Genomic DNA, 19,053 nt, shown 5'->3' with positions numbered 1-19,053 from the left:
TAGACCCTGTGGAACTGGCTAAGTATTAAACAGTGCCGGTTTTATGATGGCTTTCTTGATTTACACTGGCATCTGAAGTTGTCAAGGAGGTAAGTTTTTAATGCTACTTTATATGTCTTTGTGCAGTCTATTTGGGTAATGCGGGAGGGTAAGGAGTTTCATTTCTTAAGAATGCTATATGAGAACGGGCATTGTCCAGCTCTTTTATTGGGCTTGGTTACACTTACTAGTAATTTACTGGAAATCTAAGGGTGTGTGAAGGAATATAAGTTTGTATTATTGATGAGAATGCTGGGCAGTTATTTCATCTATAAATTAGTTAATGGGTTAGCATTAGTTGGGTATAACAGAGATAGTTAGGGAAATCCAACCAGATGAGTTCAGTGATTACTTGGCAGTGATGTAAGCAGTTAGGCTTTCCCGAGGCAAATTTAGCTATTTTATAATAACATAACTGAAGTTTGTTGCTGAGGGAAGAGTGGAGGTTAGTAAAGATAGCACTACTGTAAAGTAAGGCAGGGATAAGTAAGGTACTTGCCGGTTTTATTTTGGTGTTTTTGTCCATATACAGTTTATGACAATAAAGCTTGCCAAGTTTAAAATGTGCTTTCTTTATTGCATTGCGAATGTTTGTTTCGAAGGAGAGTTTGTCATCAATTGTAATGCCCAGCAGTTTGACAAATTTTACTATTTCTATTTCGGTTTTATCTTTAGCATAGATTTTGAAGTCTATGTTTGGAGGTTTTGAAGAGAATAGTAGAACTTTTGTTTTATTTTTTGGCATTTAGTAGCAGTTGAGAGTTATTTAGCCAAGATTCAATTTCTGTAAAGGCATTTTGAGTGACTGTGAGGAGTTCAGTGACATTGTTTGGAGTATAGATTATAGTCGACTTGTCAGCGTATTGGATAATTTTTACCTAGTTGTGAGACTTTGTGGAGGTCATTAATAAAGATGTTAAAAAGGAAGCGACCCAGAATGGACCCTTGTTGGACTCCTGTGTTGCTAGGTAGGTAACCAGATTGGACATTATGCCATTTTACAGATTGTTGTCGGTTGTCTAGGTATGAAGTAAACCAGTTGAGGGATGTAGAGTCACAGCCAAGTTTTGTTAACTGAAACAGAAGTTTAGTATGTGAGACTGTGTCAGAAGCCTTAGATAGATCCAATAGGATTACAGGTATAGGTTGACCTGTATCTAAGGCTTTATCGACAGTATCGGTAAAGGAGAGCAGAGCTGTAACAGTGCTGTGCCCTGGCCGAAAGCCATGTTAAAAATAGAAGGACTGTATATATTACATATTTTATACAGTATATTGATTTTATATATCTAAGCATAGGCAAAATAATGTTTATTTGTTTTTTTGAAAACATTTTAAATATGGTACTGTTATGTTTGAAGCCATTACATCATTTCCTGAGATGTATTAATTGAATAGTATAAAAGGAAAGGGTGTGTTCATTGTTAGATTTTCTGAAGAAGTTCATGGTAATAAAGTGAATGAAAGCGCTAAAAATACTTTATGGTCTGAGTTTTTCATCTGTTGGAAGTTGCGCATTCTGGATTTGGTGTTTTTATTTTATCTTTAAGTTTCCAATGTTTCTGTGTGGTTACAGTATTCATTCAGTACGAACAGTTACATATGGTTTCGGAAGACTCCTCCCAAGAGACTTTGTTAAATCTGTCTACTTATCCAATTGCAGATAGTGGAGTTACAACTTTGAATTGGTCTAATTTTAGACAAGAATTGGTGGACACAATTAAGAAAATAGTTCAGGATAGCTTACAGTGTCCGGCACCTCTACAATGGAAAGAATGTGCTGTGGGCACTTTAAATTCAAACAGAGATGACGAGGCATGTTGAGATACTAGCGTCGGAAATGATGGAACAGTTCTGAACTGAAATGGTGGACTAAATGAGCGGCAGTTGCAGTCGGAGGGGAATGTTTGGAATTATGTTTGCAAAGAGACTGAAAATCCTTTCGCTGATGTTGTAGAGGTGGCCGCTCGGGACACAGTAAGTAAATATCCTGATGACATGTTAGTTTGCAAAAGAAGCATTTTCGATATGGAAAGATTGGTTCTTAAACACGTGAGTTTAACTCTGGAAGTACAGTATCTAAATGAATGTATATCACGCAAGATAGTACCGAGAGGGTTAAGAACAGCTAAATTTCCGAATTGCGTGACACCGGGTGATGATTTCAGTAAAAAATTGATAGATCTGTTCAATGATACTGGACTGGCTATGATGAGAATTCTGGTAGAACATTACAACAATGAAATTCGCCAGATTAGAGACAGTATAAACATTTTAGATGAGTGCATCAAAAAGTATTCCAGCTTTAACAAATTTACTGAATTGTATAATGGTGTGGAGGCAAAGGCTGATCGTCACAAAGCAACAATCATTTCAAGAAAACAGTCAAAGTTGAGAAGGGATATCCTTTCTTACAACAATGATCAGGCTTATATTGTACTTGATAGTCTTGTACCATTAACAAATAGATATTCTAAGACAAATAAAGAATATGGTACACAGGACAATATAGCCTTACCAGGGACATCAAATAATGGAACAGGTCAAATGGGAAACACCAAAAGCAAAGAGGTGTTTTCAGGTGATTTTTCAGATGTTCCTGGGACTGGCCCAGAAGCTATTACAGCAATCCCTGGTGAAAGCTATGCTGAAAAGGTTGTTTCATCAATTGAACAGAATAAAGCTCCTTTTCAGAAAGTACAGTTACAGAACAAAAGGACTACAAAGTGGTACAATTTGACTCAGTACAAAGGGAAGGGCAGAGGGAAGAACAAACGGAAGCGGTAATCTTACCAAACACTGCCACTCCCAGTACTTATGAAGTCGGAATTTTAAATTTGTCTGATTTTTCCCTTTCTCCTGTAGTTGAAAGTGTACTTAAAAAAGGTTTTACTTTCATTCCAACAAGTGGAATGAATCAAGGTAAATTACTTATAGATTTTAGATTATCCTTAAGAAAATTGAATTTAAGATACATTATGGATGATATAGGAACTAACAATCAGACACATAGAGTAACACTTAGTAATCCTAGTACTTTTAATCCACCATTACTTAACACGTTACAAGTTTTTCAAAAAATTTGTGAAAGTGAGTTTAGAAGGATAAAAAGTCCTCAGGTAGAAAATTATTTGACTGATGAAGAATTTATGTCTTTAAAATCTTTGACTACAAACCCCAACATTAGAATAATGAAAGCTGATAAAGGGGGTAAAATAGTGATTATGAATACTTGTGAATATGTAAGATCAATAGATGAAATGTTACATGATCAAAGTATATATAAAAAAGTGACTTACGAATATGTGGGTCAAAGATTTAAAAGGTTAGACACTGTTTTATTTGATATGTTCTGTCAAGGGGAATTGAACAAAATTGAGTATGACTTCTTATTTGTGGAACATCCAAAATTAGCATTATTTTTTGGCATCCCTAAAATTCAGAACAATGAAAGAAACCCACCTTTTAGGCCGATTATTTTGGCAAAGCAATCAAAGACCAAAAATATTTAATTTTGGTTAGATAGCATGTTGAATCCAGTGGTTCAGAATTCTGAATCTTACATTAGGGATTCATGGCATTCACTTGAAATTTTGAGGGATTATGATAGTTTTAGTGAGGATTTATATTTTGGTACACTTGATGTAAAAAATTTGTATACTTCAATTGATCCAAGAACAAGGAATAGAATTTATGAGAGAATATCTAACTGGATATACAGATTATCCAGGGGAGAAAGTAAACAAGTTGTCTGGCTTACTGGAATTAGTTTTGGATAACAACTTTTTTAAGTTCAACAACATTTTGTACAAACAAACCTCAGGAGTGGCCATGGGGGCAAGGGTAGCCCCGTCCTTTGCTAACATTGTCATGGCAAATTGGGAAACTAAGTTTTTGAGATCCAATGTAAATTTTAGTAAGGTTTGTTTATACCATAGATACATAGATGATTTGTTTTTCCTATGGAAGGATGAATATGCAGAGTTTGTGGAATTTGTTTATAACTTAAATCAAACTACTGATTTTTTGTCCTTCACGATTGGGGGATTTGGGAAAAACATAAATTTTCTGGATTTGACATTAAGCATTGACAATGTTACCAAAACTTTCAGGAGTAAAATATATAGAAAACCATATTTTGCCAATCAATATCTACATAAGGATAGTATGCATTCAATCCATATAAAAAGGGGAGTTATAAAGGGTCAAATAATAAGATTAAGTAGACTCACCTCAGAATAGGAGATTTTTATGGAAGAATTATTATTTTTGAGATCCCTGTTTCTCAACAGAGGGTATGAACAAGATTGTTTAGAAAAAATAGAAAGTGAAGTCAGTTCTTTGAGAAAAGGGGTGGCTAAACCTATTTTATTTTCAAAAGATCTAGTATTAGGTGCACCAACTGTTTGTAGTATTAACACTGAAACACAAACTAAAGAATTTTACACTGCATTCCCTATACCAATTGTTAAGGAAATGTGGTGTATTAAATCTATCATTGAAAATAATTGGAGAATCATCCTTGGAAACAAGGATTTGATTTCCATCATAGGACAAACACCTAAGTTTACATTTAAAAAAAACACTGATATCAAATATATGTTAGAATCCGTAACAGGAAAGAACAACAACACAGATAGAATTTGTTCAAATAAAAAAGGTACTTTCAGTTGTACTAATTGTAAGCAGTGTAGATATATGAGTAATTCCTCTTTTGTTGTAGTGGAACATCTAAAACAAACCTTTTGGGCCAAAAAGTATTATAATTGTAATAGTGAGTTAGTGGTTTATATGGCAACTTGTGTCACATGAAAACATTATTATATAGGAAAAACAAAGAGAAATTTTAAACGTAGGGTTTATGAACACATTCTAGCCATAAAAAAGAAAGATAAAAATAATGCATTGGCCAGACATGCACTCTCATGTTCTGATTTAAAAAAAATATGAGTTTTTTGTTTTAGATAGTGTAGACAAAGGTTTATTAGTGGGTGATTTAAATAACATTTTGGAATGTAGAGAGGCTTTTTGGCAACTGGTATTTGGGGCAGATGAAACACCAGGGCTAAATGAAGTCATCAATTTAAAATGTTTTTATTATACAGATAGACAGTTCAGAATAGAAGGACTGTATATATTAAATATTTTATACAGTATATTGATTTTATATATTTAAGCATAGACAAAATAATGTTTATTTGTTTTTTTGAAAACATTTTAAATATGGTACTTTTATGTTTGAAGCCATTACATCATTCCTGAGATGTATTAATTGAATAGTATAAAAGGAAAGGGTGTGTTCATTGTTAGATTTTCTGAAGACGTTCACAGTAATAAAGCGAATGAAAGTGCTAAAAATACTTTATAGCCTGAGTTTTTCGTCTGTTGGAAGTTGCTCATTCTGGATTTGGTGTTTTTATTTTATCTTTAAGTTTCCAGTGTTTCTGTGAACTCACATAACAGTACTACAAGCTCACTCAGATCTGGGATGAACTTTCCTAAATAATTGACCATACATTGTAAAGATGTGACATTTGCTGTAACTGGCATCTCAAGAATTGCTGCTTGCTTAGATGGATCTGGTTGTAAGCCAGAGCTGGCATTATGGTGCAGTCAAAATATACATCAATAACAATGATATACATGTTACCCTTGAGTCAAGAATAACACTTCAGGATGTGTGAAACATTTCCCTGTTTATTTTAATCTAACAAATTATAGCACTGGGAGACTGCCTGCACCAAGTTTTCAAATCAATCTCACTAACCAGCAAAAACATACAGTTCATATAGTATTTATTATCGGTAACATGCATGCATAATTCTGACATTTCATATTAGTTAATGAATAGAGTAACTGCAGATCCTCATACTTCTTGCTTAGTGCTGCATGTGAACACTTACAACCATGCTTTTTGGAAACAATAATGTTTTAAAAACACAAGCCACCTAGCCTAGCAACTCATCTTCTTGTTTTTTGATCTTGTATCTTACAGTACCAGTACATGCTATCTCCCCAACATTCATTGTAATTACTAATCCCTCAGCCTAAAGAGGCTAGAGCTCACATAAAACAAAACCCCTTTCACGTTGTTTTCTTTCCTCCCTGCAGGAACATTCCAGAACCAAACTATTGATCATAGTATAACATCCCTTAATCCCTTCAGCTCTTTCTTTACCTTCTGTCATCTGTTAATACACTTATAGCTTGATATTAGAATGCAGTTGTAAAACACTTGACAACTACAACTTAGGTAACTGTGGTTTGTATAATCATGCATCTATACTACATATTGTTTTTAACATAAACTACTTATAAACATTTTGTTTGACTCATTTGTGAAGAAACTGTAAGGTAATATGCATTTTTTGCAGATTATTCATGAGAAATACATTTTTTTCTAACAATGGTAAACAAATGACCCACATAAGTAACTTCTTTCAGTTAGAATTTAGATTTCTGAGTATTCAATTTAAGTAACTTCACGTGTGTGGTCTAGAACTTTCCTAAGACTCCTATCATGTTCGTCTTCACCATTGCCCCTACAATAATGTTGTACTATGATAGCAGATGGATAACCAAAAAAAAATTGTTTCTTTGCATGTTGAAATACTTCACTGGCAGAATGTATCCCAAATGGTATTCTCAATAATCTTTATCTACCAAATGGTGTAATGAAAGTGGTTAACAATGAAGATTTGTGATCTAACGGAATTTGCCAAAATGAACTTTTTCGCATCTTAGACTGTAAAAACAGTGGCATTAGGCATGAGAAGTGGCTACTTCTTCTACTATGCACATGAGGTGATGAGGATGTTTAAGTGCTTTGTTTAAGTCTCTTGGATCAATACATATTTGAATATCATCTGAGCTTTTCTTATGCACTACAACCATGGAATATACCCATTCAGCCGGTTCTTTTTCTGGAGTTATTGCACCTAAATTCACCATTTTGTCAAGTTCTGCTTTTACTTTGCTCTGCATTGCTACCAGAATCTTCCCTGCTGGTCTGACAACTGGGTTTACTTCATGGTTTAACTTCATGGAATATGTTACTGGAAGTTGCCAAGCTCATCTTTGAAAATATCAGCATATTCACTAAAAATATTCTGTGTAAAGCTATTGCTGTTGTTGTTTAGACTTATATGGTGGACATCTTTATTAAATGAAATCAGAAGCATTCTCAAACTGTCTTTGAGGCCTAACAATGACTCTACATGTCTTTTGACTATGGAAAACTGCAAGTCATAGCTGTTTTAATCTCTTCACCACTATAAGCAACTGATTTTGCTCACTTTGCTGAATCAAGTTTCTCACCAACTTTTACTTTGGCAAACATTTGTGCTGATATAACATTGCACTTGGATCCAGTGTCTATTTTAAGCTCTGCAGATTTCCTATTAATACAAACAGTAAAAAGTATTTCAGTCTTTGCTGCCAACCGATAATCCAGTGTGTTAACTGTTTCATCAGTCATTGAGACACCATCAACATAGAAAGTTTGCACACGGCTCTCAATCTGATCTACTTTTTCCTCATATGCTTGCTTTTAATAAAAGTATGTGCTATTTTAGACTTGCAAAGCCTTTTGAAATGATTCCACTTTTTACATTTGTGACATTGCTGACCAAATGCTAAATACTTCTCTTGTTTAGGTTAATGACTGCCTCCGTAATTATGACAATAAACAATAAGGTTGTTTGCAGCAACCCCATTTGGTTTGTAGTTAGGATTAGAAGCTACCACACCCTTTGATTTATATTTCTGTTTCATCTTAGCATTATGTTGTACTCTATCAACATTCGCACTGGCAGACACTGCATGCACATTTTTCTCATTCATAAGCAAATGTGTATGCTTTTCTGTAAGCTCATATATTTGACAAATCTTTGCTTAATGATAAATCACTGTCTTGAATCAAAATATTTCTTACTGTATCATTATTAACATCACACACAAGCCTGTCCTTTATCAGCTCAGCTCATAAATCACCAAATCTGCACGTTTTTGCTTTATTTTTTAAGCTGGTAATATATCCTGCTATAGTTTCATCAGGCATTTGAATTCTTGTGTAAAACATGTGCCTTTCCATTGTAATATTCATTTGAGTGTAGCGCATTTCTCTAAATTTATGTTTTAAGCACTCAGGTTCTTCCCGTGTTTCAGCTTGTATCACAATATGGTGGTTTCCCCCTCCCCTGCATACATGCCAGGTGCATACACAAATGAACGTTCCTCCTCAATAGCTTCTGATCCAGCTAAATTAAGAAGTATAAATGCTCCGGTATATGCATCTTTATCAGAAAATGCAGCCTATATGAAAATATCATATTCTTGCTCAAAACTCACCAATTTTCTCAGCAATAATATTATCAAACACCAGCGGTCCAGGTCTGCGAAATCCTTCTGCCATAACAACAAAATTCCTTTAAATATAAACATAGACCAGATACTTGTAATTATGTTCAAATGCAGAACAATCTCCATGAAAGGGCTTCACTTTAACAGTGCAAACACTGTGAAAACTCTGGACACTTCAGATACTTTGCAAAGTTTCAGTTAATGTGAAAAAGTAGCACATTGGAAAACAATGTGGTCATCTTAGCCTTTTTGTACATTTTAACACTTTTGGAAATTATTTCAAACACTTTCATATTTATTTCTATTACTTTTATTAGTATGTCACAATTCTGGACATTTCTTTTATCGTGGTAATTATTTCAAACATTTTGAATGCTTCGCCAAATAAGTGGTGACTGAAAAATCATTTAAATGAGTTTAAGTAGCTTTGAATAACCACTGACCTGCTTTCAAGTTGGCTCCTGTATATTTCTCCACTTCTAACTTTGCGTCTCATGATTTGCAAGTTGCTTTACTTTGGATCCCATTCTGACACCATGATGCACTTCTCTTGCATTCAAATGAGATGCTGAGGCACTGTGATGGGTTCATGTTGTTTATTGTACATAAACACATCAGGAGCTGTAACTGGAACATATATTTAAGCTGACTGACTATCTCATTACTTCAAGCACACTTGCATGTGCATCTCTGCTCATGCCTGTATTCACTCTGACTGACTATACAAAATGGCACTGATCTTGCACATGCTCAGTAACTTATATGCATGTGCTATCTAGCTACAGCAGATTATTAGGTACAGTACACACAATGATCTAGAACATGTTCATTGTAACATAGTAGTAATGTAAGAACATTTAAGTTACACTGCTTGTCAGGTTCTCAGGTTTAGTCATATTTTACACCATACTTTGGATAAAACAAATTGTGCAATCCAAATCATATAAATAGTTTCTCGGGGTTCTAGGTAAAATGGCTGGAATTCTTTGCATCACTGCAATATCTCTGAATGTAAAAATGTGGAAGATCACAACATATGGATATAATTTAGCAGACTTGACAACATCAAGCATCATTGTCATCATTATCACTGCAACATATATGCTTTTACTATGAGTGGACGAAAGCAAATGCACTGAGGATTGGAATCTCCAACTGCATTCACTAAGAAAAACCTCCCAAAAACATTTTTTAAATGTTTTTAGAAGACTGCAAGCCCCCAAACAGCTCCCCAATGTGTGGGAAGGTGGCAAGCCACCCGCACATACCCAACTTATATATAAAATCCCATGGATGCACCAGCTTGAAAAATGGAAAAATTACTCCTAAAAGGGGAGTTACTTGTGGCACAACTCACTGATAGTTGTTTTCCTATGGAGGAACTCATCTCATTGATTGGTTCAACCTTGGGCATTTGAAGCTTCAACCACTAGTAGGTTGTCCTATCAGGGCTCACATCTGCATTTCACAGACCCAAAACAATGTATCTGGTAAGCGTGCACTGACGTTGCAGACAATAGAAACCACAGAAATGACATTAAAAATTATGCTTTGCTATATAAATGATTTCAGAGTGAGTTACAGCTGCCACACTATGTAACAAGCATATCATTAGTCAATATCAAATCAAAGTATGTGTTTCACTACTATCTGCACACTCTAGTGGAATATAGACATGTCTTTTGTTGATTATGGTTTTATGTTTTGTGGAATATGGATGTGTCTTTTTCTGGTGACCATTATGCCTAACCTATTATCTCTTAGGTGATTTGGTTGTCATGCATTTTGCATCCTGTTTTGGCACCTGTATTTAGGTATGGAGTTTCTTCAGCTGCAATGCTTAAGTGCCCAATTTGGCTGCGGTTCTATCTATAAGCTTTATAGTACAGTTTAACATGTATGGTAGAAGCTACAACTATTTCATATTGCAATCATTGAGTGAATACTTTGAAATACATGTTGCAGACTGTCAATACAAAATGCATTTGCTCTACGTTGCATCTACCAGAACAACCTAGTGCTTGTCTAAGGCGCAAAGCACATATGAAAACACATTACTGTGTCTGCACACAATGTCCCTGATGTGCAAGTGCAGTCTTTTGAAAATGCCTCTTACATGTTTTAAGGGCAGTATTTCTTTAAATATGAAATGTATGAGTGGACTTCAGTTTGATAACATATTATAATATCAGAAATACCAAGGAAGAAAACCAATTAAGTACTACTTTTTTAAAAGAAGTTTTAGATGAAACTTGTCAGTAACCTCAAGCAGATTTCACAGAATCTTTCCCTGGGTACACAACAAATGCTATAAATATGATGAGAAAGAGAAAGAGTAAGACAGATAATTTGGAACATGTTTTTGGCAGTGTAATGAGCTGGCAGATTTAAAAAAAAAACTCTCAGAGAACTGTGTCTGAAATGTTGGGGAAGCAAATGATTGTAACTAAGTAAATTATTCTTTTGAGCTGGGATACAGACTCTGAATTTTCAAGACTTAGTAAGGCCTTATTAAGTTTAACTCTATTGGCAGCCAAAAAAGCAATAACTAGAAAATTTAAATAAAACTCTTAACCAAGTATAACTGCAGTCATGGCCATCCTTAGGTCAACTGGTACCCCAGCTGAAAGAGTTTCATGCCCTCCCCCTGGATTCGCACAGGCACCCTCCAGCACCACCATCATCTGGTGCCTCCCCATCCTAGGTTACCTACACCACTATATTTATTCATCCATTCATTCAACACATTTTAAGTAGGTAAGTCTTCTCTCTGATAATTGTTCAGTAAACAACTGCATTAAGCTGGAGTCTAAGGGCTGTAAGAAGCTTTATATCCAATGACGGCCTGAACAAAACTGAAAATGAAAATGATTAAGGGAAGAAATTCAGTCTTGCTTTTCAGCTTATCAACTTTCCCTTTTTCTGAAACCTTGTAACACATCCTAACCGACCAAGACTATATTGTGATAAATGGGGTGGAAATTAAACCTTTAAGCTGGGGATCTGGGGACCATACCTCTCAACTTCTTAATGCAAGAAATCTGGACAAAACCACTACTAATGGGGGTACAAAGACTCAAAAATAGGGACGATTTTAAATATTCTCTTATAAACACAGAAAGTGGATAGAATCACAAGTTTTGTATTAGCATGAATTTTCTGAAGGGTGTAAAGTCTGAAACATCAGTGTGTGTCATTATTTTCTGACTTCATTCCTCAATGATTTTTCAGGAAACTAAGAGTTTCATGAGGAACAGATGAAAAACATGAAGAAAAAATCTGGACATTCTGTAGAAATCTGGACAGTCAAAAAGTATGCTACTGGTTGTAAGGCCAACAAAAAACATGGGGTTTACAGATGCTCTAATGTGGATTTTACAGTTTTGTAGATAACTCTTTCTTGTAATGATGGCCTGAAAAAAATCACGACTGAGGGAAGAAACTGAGCCTTGCTGTTCAACTTTTGGTTTTCCCCAAATCCTTTCAGCACACTCTAAATAACCAAGATCACACTATAATAACTGTCTGTGCACATCAAGTGTTAGGTTAAGTAGTTCACCTTACTTCTTTCAAAGACACACTACTCTTGTAAAGCCAGATAGTAATGATTGCTTAAAACTGGGCAAATGACAACAGTCTTGAGTTAGTTTAATCTTGTCTATCCCAAAACAGTAAAGCCACAGTTTAGAACACTATAGTTATAGTTGTTTTATTACTTTTAAGAAAGTTATATGCTTTTCATTTAAAAAAATCATATCACATTGATGCTAGCCCTCACTGTAGTCAGAGAAATTGCTTTGCTCCAACCATTTGAGCAATAGGAGGTTACAGAAAAATCACAATGCAAGTCTACTGTAACATTGCTTCAATGACTTAAATGGTGAAGTCAAGTGAAGCTGCCCCCCCCCCCCCCAGCAGGTGTCCATCACACTGATGTCTATGCACATTTTGTTAATCCAGGGCACCACGTTTTATTAATTTATTTTTTAGAGCAAAGAAGCTGCACATTTTGTTGATCTGAAAAAATAAATAAATAAATACATCAGAAAGAGTACCCTTCCAAATACAGCATGCTAGGTGATTACCAAGTAGGCCTAATGCAAAAAGTTAGCCTTGACTGTAAACCATTGTAAAGGAGGTAGAAGTACTGGAGGTAGTATCTTTAGAAAAGGGAAGGAGTAAATGCCATAGAAATAAATAAAATGTGCATGAAAAATGCATGTAAAATAATGTTCAGGAAAAAGACTGAGTTTTAAATGAAGGCAGAGATCATTCCTTTTATGTCATGATGGAGAATGAAAACATGTATTTATATTGCATGAAAACAATGAGAAATGTCCATTAGTTTTTTTTCTTTTCTGTCAGTGTATAAAACCCTGCATTGTTTCAATTGTGATTTAATAAAAGATACCAAGAAAAAAAGAATGACACCATGACAGACAATGACAACTTACAGGAAGTTAATTTACTTCAGAATAAAAGCTGGATGTTTTGATCTGGTCTGGTCAGTTATTCCTTTAGAGTACACTTAGGCAGAATCTAGTGTTATTATCACATCCCATTTAACTATTTTCATGACATAGCAAAAACAGGATATCATTATCACTTTATTGTGTGGTTCTAATACTTGATTGCATTTTCTTATGAAACACAAAAAGAAAGAAAAATTGGGATTCCGTTCAAATTTTAATACACACTTTTAAGATAAGGTTACAGTTTGAAATGTAATATCAGTAATGGTGCAATAGCGATAACAGGAAGACCAAAAGAGTTTTGGGAGAGACAAAGTAGACAGTCAGTAAGAGTACTCTCAGAGTCCTGCAGAATAAATGGCAAGTGCTAGGAAGATGCGTGGCATACAGCATGGACATCAGAAAGCTGAACGTCATTCTTCCACGGATATGATATGGGAAAAGCTGTGAGAGTTTCTTCTGGACTTAGTCAAAGAAGGATTACAGGAGGCTGGATTCCAATCTGGGAATTATGACATAGTAGATTAGAATCACAGGCCCTACAAAGGCCATGACAAAGTCTTTACAGACTGGGTAGCTGTTTTTGGAAAATCATTTTCTCCAAGGAATATGAAATTTACTTTGTGGACCAGTCAAGACACAGGAGGAACAGTGTGAAGGTTAAAGGATAGAGTAGCCATGCATGCGGTAACTGATTCATTTCTCATTGAGATAGACTCTGCTGACGATGGCTCCAACCTGGCAGTAAAACTGTATTTGTTCATTTTACTCCACACCAGTTAACAATGCTATTGCTATTCAGGATTAATTAGAAACTAGGCTAAATGCATCCTTGATTAGTTTTGCAAATTAACTCAGTTAGTTGCACATAATGTTTCTGTAGATAAACCAGCAGTCAGAATGTGTGTACTAACCCAAGCTTCCCATTAGTAAGTTGTGCTTCTTCTCAAACTATATGACAATAAAATGTTTTAATTTGTTCTTATTACATGTTGTGTTTAGAAAACATTTCCGTTTGTCTGTTAAGATGGCAGTTACTTACACAGGAACTATAAATAATATATCCATTTTAATGGTATTCCTTTGAAATGCAGATAAGAAGCATAGAGATGTGGATATCATTACTGCTGATGAAATGTAATTCTGATCTTCATTTTAATTTTTCAGAAAAAAAAGAGATGAAAAAGTTATTTAAATATATTTAGACAAGTCTGTTACTTCACATACATGTCTTCATTGCTACCTCATTATATTTGATATTTTCATATAAATAGAAGACCACGAATATCACAACATACTCCATCAATTCATCTTGTGCTTTGATAGGTGTAGAAGCACTTCTTGCAAATTAACCAATATTTCATTAATTCTTGCCCCTTGTAAATCTGTGCCACTGTCCACTAAGCCCCTTATCTATTCTTTATTTTTTCTGTCATTCATCCTCATCTGTTATTGTTCTCGTTCAAGTCCACATGCAGCAAATTCATTCAGCAGAAATTGAAGCATCGATGTTGACTTTCAGACATGCTAAAGACATGTGAAACATTACTTGGTCCAGTATTACAACTAGCAGCCACATTTGTCAGGTCATCATTTTTCATATTTTCTGCTTGCAATAACAAACATTCAGCTGATTCTGGCCTATGTCAGTCTGTCACATATCTTAAGAGTGTCTATAGTTGGCATAGGATCACAAGCTCCAGCTCAAATGCCACTGGCCATTTCTACCGGTCAAGTTTTATAGTGAGGGCAATTATCTATACTTGTTCAGTTTTACTATAGGGGTTCAGTATCTTGCTGGCCTTATTCCCCAAAATGAAATAAGTTTTAATGTTAAAAGCTAAGAAAAAGAATGAGAGGGAAATAATTGTTAGAAAAATACAAACTTGATGACTGTCTGATGAGAGCCATTCCTTATCTGTAAAGCATTTTATTATCTGTGCTTTGTTGTTCCCCCTTTATTTCTATCCCTGCTCCATTTCCTTCTCTCTCCTTTTTCTCTGACTTATTCTCATCAATATATTCTTATCGTATTCCGTGATTTGTTTCTACTCTTTTTTTTTTTCTTAATATACGTCTTTCAGATACCTAATATAATGTCATTAAATCATACTTTTAATGTTTTATGGAAAATTAATTTCTCTTTCAAAGTTTTGTCCTGACATGTTTTCATTTTTTTTCAGTTTATTACAGTTACAGTAATATGGATTCTAGAGACCCTTTCATCCCCAAAAGCATAATTTAAGTTTGATGCATTGCATCCATTTTCCCTACGACTGTGTTGAAAATCTTTTCTTGGCATAATGCCAGGAGTTCCTTGCTCTAGTATGTATGAGCACTGTAGATTTCTCTGTTTTACTGTTTGAAACATCAAGGACTTTTAACAACTTCTTACTCTCCTTCGGCAACTTCTTTGGCTGTTTTCCCAGAAATGTTACTGAGTGTATTCTAAATCAAAAATAACATATCTTTGTCAGTTTTTGATTTAAGTGAGATATGCTGAACATACATTCTCTCATTAGCAACCTCTCACCTTATTATCTCATCATGTTTAGAACTACAGTTCTTGCGTAACAGAAATAGCAAGCATTATTCTTAAGCACAGATTAGGAGAGATGCAGTTTACCCTAATGACTATCTCGTAATCGCTTGCCTTCCAGCTGTGCTCAGCATCTTTGAAAAAATTGTACAAGAGCACATCTATCATCATTTGAACAGAACTTGCCCATTAATCTCTCTCCATCCAGCTCTCTGCATTTTCATTCATCCTTGGAATTATAGTAATACATTTCACTTATCATAACAACTATTCATCATCTCATGAAGAAACGGCAGTATGTAAGAAAAAATAAAAAAAGACACATGCACACAACATTCATAGCTGCATATTTCAGAGTCTAGTTACAGCAGATGATTTTAATTGACAGGCAAATTTAAGTGGTGGAGTAAGAAAATTTTCATCATTGGTCTGTTATTCAAATGGACAAGTTAGATTTTAACCAAGTTGTAATGCCTGGGTTGTCTTAATCTGACAAAAGCTTCTCAAGCATGCTGCCCATTATAGTTCCATACAGAGACAGCTGCTGAGATTTCCAAGGTTAGTAACAAAGAGTTAATCAATCATTAAAACCATTATGTCAAATCTTATTGCACCTTAGCATCTTAGCTTTACTTCTCAAAATAATATTGTCAGATACAAAACCTATGTAATATTGTGATAGTGAACACTTTGAGCCATAGAGGTTTCCAGTTACATTGCTGCATTTTACTGAAAATCAATGATTCCAGTCATGGGCTTGTGCGTTTCTCCAGTTAAATATCAAACCAAATGGGTCTACCCTGCCTGATTCCACCCAAGAAAATACTGGGATCAGAAAAAAGTAAAAAAAAAAAAAAAAGGAAAAGGAAATCAGCTAATATGTTTTAAAATTCAAACAAATGTTGGAATTAGTCACATTAGTTCAAATACATATAGGAAATTGCAGACCTGAATACATATGTATTCTTAAAACAGTACCCTGTATAACTTGAATGCCTGGCACAGTCTTACCAGGGGGGGTTCTCTCTCTAGCCGTATTCCCTCAAACATGAGAATCAAACACTGTGCCATGTGTCTGTGAGGTGAACACCTTAACCATTATGCCAATGCCCAACCCTTTGGCGAGACCTGAAACATTACTAGTGAAGAGAATGAGGTGCTACATCATGCCATCTGCAGATGTGCCACAGATAATCGTTACAGGGATCATATCTGGCAGGGACTGGTGCAGGATATGAATGCTTTGTATAGTCTTAATTGGTCTGTACAACAAGAACAATGAAGGCTTACTGATGCGTTATGATACTCAGTGCAAAGGAAAATAGAATAGACATTATGACAGAGAAGTCCACCACACCACAGAAGTGTCTCACTGAGGCAGAGTAGAGGTTTTGATGTCACTCACTAGAGGTGGTGGTTCCTCTTATCTGAGGGAGGCTTGGAAGTGGGAGGTGTGTTGACATCAGCCAAACGTGTGTCAGTAATTAAGGCACCAGGATTGTAGTACCCATTATAGGTTCATAGGTTCTTTAATCTCCGCCCCTTGTGGTTCTGATGGATCTAGATTTTTTGTCACTCAGCCAGTTTGCAACCCATCTTGTGATGTATGGGATCAGTATGTTATCTCCTCTTGTGGGGATGGTGACTAGTTGTTCCATGGCATTTGAGTTTATACTAAGTTGGCTGCCCTTCATGTTTGAAGTGAGGGATTTATCAAAGCCAGTTTGCATATCTGCCCTTCCTGGCACCTTTGACTTGTAAATGCAACAAGCTGCATGACAAGGTATGTCTGTTAGTGCATACTGTAGTTGTATATTCATGTCTCTCAGTATGCATATCACAGAGTGTTATATAGACATATGTGTCTGGGCTGACAATGGAGCCTTGTGTCTTCATGCTTCCACAGGTTGCACTGGTGGGGTTCTAGCACAACAGGAGAACATAAGTCTGATGACAACAGGACAACTTTAGTTGATACTGATGGCAGCATTAAGTGGCAAAGGTCCTATGATACATTGCTCTGTCTACTAAACAAGAGGAGATTGTCATCCACACCCACCAATATGAAAGCCCCTGTAAAAGTACAGTTTGAGCACACAGCCTTACCAGTGCATAATACACATCCTACATGGGTGATTCCTTCATATACTCCAGCTGTGTCAATAGCCAACATAAAATCTAACATATACACCCCAAATCAGGTGAGAATACCCATATAAAGGAAAGGAATTGGTGTTATAGTACTACCATGATATGAGGACTGCCCTTGATATGGCTACTGCACTTGTAATCAACCAGTGGAGAGGCAGATCAGTGGTACAGGATGTAGTGTATATGATCTATGGCTTACAGAATGATGTATACCAGTTGCACAGTAATAAACAGTACAGATATAGGGAGCAAAGGCTGCTACTAAGGTCACTGGTAAAGTTTTCCACCATAGGTGCCTCCACCAGGCACACTGCAAATGCTATCTGGCTTGTTTCCACCAAGCATTCAGTCTGTGACCATGTCAACTTTCAAATGCAAAGTGGTTGAGCACACACCAGCCCAATCAGACTATGCAGAGCACTTGTGAGACAACATCACTATCACCTGGGAGCACACAGATTGCTACCCTCAGACATTGATGTTATCCATGTCTTGAAAGAAAATGCTCATTACACTCAACAGACAAGATGCCCCTGTGTCATACCTCCCAGCTGTCCCTGATTTTTAGAGATGTCCCTGATTTTCACTCAAATGTTAGCTATGTAGCTCTTAATCCCTTCTGAAATTGATGACTTTTGGAGAAAAGGTGGTAAATTACACTTTATATGTAATGACAATAATTACAGTTATAGACTTCTTTTACTTCAGAAAAATGTGTATTAATTCACATTCTCTTATTCTGTCAATGTTACATGTACTAATATTTGTAAAAATGCCCCTGATTGTCCTAGATTATTTGAGTATTTGTCCCTGATTCTGGTGAGATTTCTCCCTCATTGGTTGAAAGATCTGAGTGTACTTGCATGGTCCCATGGTTCTACCTCTTCCCTGTCATGGACCATACTGAGCTCTGAAACGACAAGGCAACAAAGTAGACATGACTAACAATCATGTAATGCAACTTCACCTCACAACTAGAGGATGTGATAACTGAAAATCCACAACCACCCAGAATGTATTGTACTGTATTCAGTTCTCATGTCTTATGCACAGCATGAACAGTCAATGCATTGCTCTACATAGGCTGGTTGTGCTATCACATGTATCATTTTGTTCAGCATTGTCTGTGTCATGACCCATTGTTGTGCACCAGACACTGTGTCTTTTTCAATGCTGCCACTGCATTGTGGCTTCCTCTTTTTTAACTGTGGTACTGTTGTTGTTGTTGCTGCTGTATGTTCCTCCCCGGTCTCTTCTTTGTGCCATTTTGCTGCAACTATGACGGGTATGGAAGGACTTGCCATGATATTTTACAGTTGCTCCATTTGTTTGTGATATGCCATATTGTACAGCATGCCACACACAAATATCTTGCTGCATATGTCTGGCCTGTATTGCATTGTCACTTCTTAGGTGTCTGACCATTGCAAACATCCCTTCTGTAGTCAGGATACATCCACCACTACTTGTTGTGTTTATGCAATGGCAATG

This window comes from Protopterus annectens, chromosome 1.part0 (assembly GCF_019279795.1).
Source record: "Protopterus annectens isolate FY-2018-M chromosome 1.part0, PAN1.0, whole genome shotgun sequence".
In the NCBI taxonomy this organism is placed as follows: domain Eukaryota; kingdom Metazoa; phylum Chordata; order Ceratodontiformes; family Protopteridae; genus Protopterus; species Protopterus annectens.
The sequence above is the reverse complement of the archived record's forward strand: the minus strand, read 5'-3'. Positions refer to the sequence as shown.